Below are 2937 nucleotides of genomic sequence, written 5' to 3' on the forward strand. Positions count from 1 at the left end.
TTTTTTCACTAGAACTTGAAATTGATTTTTTACATAAGGTAGCTCTTTTGATACATAACAAAAAGAAACAAAAGATTACATGACACTTTGCAAGAGGTAGCCCTTTTTGATGCACCCAGTTAAATTCGATGGTTGTCTTTCTTAATGTAACCTCCAACTTCTATCCCAACCAACCAAAGAACAAGCTAGTCAAGTTTCGTTCAGTATTCTAAAGTGATTGGCAATCGTAACTTCCTATCAAACACCTTGAAGATCGAGGCCATACATGTATTGGTAGATCGTGCGCGTGCAAATTTCTTATCACTATGTGAATTGTGCTAGAATCAGGGTGCCTAAATATCTAGACTAAGACTCCTAATAATTACATATTTGCACAAGAGTCAACATTTCAAGGTAAATGAGCTCCATTTTTATGATTTATGATTTTTTAATTTTTTATTTTGATTTTTCAATTTTTTTGGAATTTTTCAATTTTTTCAAAAAGATGGAGTTTTGTTTTCAATTATGGCAAATTATCATGGTATCTACTCTATACCCCCAAACCTAAACTAATCATTGTCCTCAATGTTTCAAAATATGGAAAGAATTATAAAACAATATATGAAGAGGAACATGCTGAGTGGAGTAAAAGGAGAGAGAATACCCGATTGTACGGCGAAAGCTCGATTAAAACTCCGTTATTCAAGGCAAAAATCCATCATATTAGGAGTCACAATGGATGAGCACAAAATATATACAAAAGGAAATTTAACTAACATATTATCTACAAGAAAATTTTGGTTTTTAATGGGAATGGACTTTTTGGGAAAAATTTGGTTTTGTTGGGAAACATTTGGTTTTGATGGGAAAACGAAAAATTTTGGTTTTTAGGGAAAGATTTGGAAAACTTTTTGGTTATTTAGGGAAAGAGTAGACCAGTTTAGTCCACATAGACTGGGTCCTCCAGGTTGGTTGTTTCAATGTCGGGTGGAAATGGCTCAAGGAATGGCTTTAATCTCTGCCCGTTGACTTTGAAAACCAAGGAAGGTCTGAGATAGACATCAGCTGTTCATCTGGGAATGATTCTCTAATCAGCTCAAATTCATCAATAGACTCTAAAGTTAATCTAGACAAATGATCAGCAACCACATTCTCACAACCTTTCTTATCACGGATTTCGAGATCGAATTCCTGTAATAAGAGTATCCATCGAATAAGGCGAGCTTTAGCATCCTTCTTGGAAAGAAGATACTTCAAAGCCGCATGGTCTGTGTATATGATGATCTTAGACCCTATCAGATAAGATCTAAACTTGTCTAATGCGAAAACGACGGCAAGCAATTCCTTCTCGGTAGTTGAATAATTGAGTTGGGCATCGTTAAGGGTTTTGCTAGCATAGTATATCACATATGGTAGTCTATCAACTCGCTGTCCTAAAACAGCACCAACAGCATAATCAGAGGCATCACACATAAGTTCGAACGGAAGCTTCCAATCGGGTGGTCGGACTATAGGAGCGGTGGTGAGAAGGGTTTTTAATTCCTCCCATGCCTTCACACACGCAGCATCGAAATTGAAGGCAACATCTTTGGAGAGAAGACTGCACAGAGGTCTGGAGATTTTGCTGAAATCTTTGATGAATCGCCGGTAAAAACCAGCATGACCTAGAAATGATCTGATCTCCTTCACAGAGCAAGGTTGTGGTAGATGTTGAATGAGGTCAACTTTAGCTTTATCCACTTCAATCCCTTTTTCTGAGATGATGTGTCCTAGAACTATTCCTGAATTCACCATAAAATGGCATTTTTCCCAATTTAGAACAAGGTTCTTTTCTTTACATCTGGATATCACGAGGGCAAGATGCTTCAAACATTCGTCAAACGAGGAACCAAAAACAGAGAAATCATCCATAAAGATCTCGAGAAAACTATCTATCATGTCAGAAAAAATGCTCATCATGCAACGCTGAAAAGTAGCAGGTGCATTACACAACCCGAAGGGCATACGTCTATAAGCAAACGTCCCAAATGGACACGTGAATGTAGTTTTTTCCTGATCTTCTGGAGCAATGTGAATTTGGTTATAACCGGAAAAGCCATCTAGAAAACAGTAGTGACTGTGTCCAGACACACGATCTAGCATTTGTTCAATGAAAGGGAGCGGGAAGTGATCCTTCCTTGTTACTGTGTTCAACTTCCTGTAGTCGATGCATACTCGCCATCCTGTGGTTGTACGAGTAGGGACTAATTCATTCTTGTCGTTCTGAACTACAGTAATGCCTGACTTCTTAGGCACAACTTGAATGGGACTAACCCATTTGCTATCGGGAATTGGGTATATGATACCCGCATCAAGTAGTTTCAGGATCTCTCCTTTGACTACATCTCTCATGTTAGGATTAAGTCTCCTTTGCATTTCCCTCGATGGTTTGGCATTCTCTTCAAGGTTAATGTGGTGCATGCAAATGGTGGGACTAATTCCTTTGAGATCTGAGATGGTCCATCCTAAGGCCTCTTTGTGTTCCTTAAGTACTTCTAAAATCTTACTTTCCTGTTCCGTGTCTAAACATGATGAAATAATGACGGGTAAAGTATCAGAAGAACCTAGGAATGCGTACTTCAACGTACTAGGCAATGTTTTCAATTCAAGCTTGGGTGGCTCAACAATGGATGGAATAAGCTTGGAATCAGAGAGTAAGGGTGGTTCCACTTCATATTTCCTTTCAGTGATGTCCATTTGAGGTACAGATTCGAGCAGAGATAGGACGTCACTACAGTATGCATCATCATAGGAATCTGGGTTAAAGTTCTCCATACATGCTTGAAAGGGGTCGACGGATAGAATGTTAGTCAATGAATCTTGCATTAATCCTTCAATCATATTAACTTCATGCACATCATCATAATCAAGATTCACAGGTTGTTGACTAATATCGAACACATTCAATTCTACCGTCAT

Source organism: Papaver somniferum, unplaced genomic scaffold (genome assembly GCF_003573695.1).
Source record: "Papaver somniferum cultivar HN1 unplaced genomic scaffold, ASM357369v1 unplaced-scaffold_79, whole genome shotgun sequence".
Lineage (NCBI taxonomy): Eukaryota > Viridiplantae > Streptophyta > Magnoliopsida > Ranunculales > Papaveraceae > Papaver > Papaver somniferum.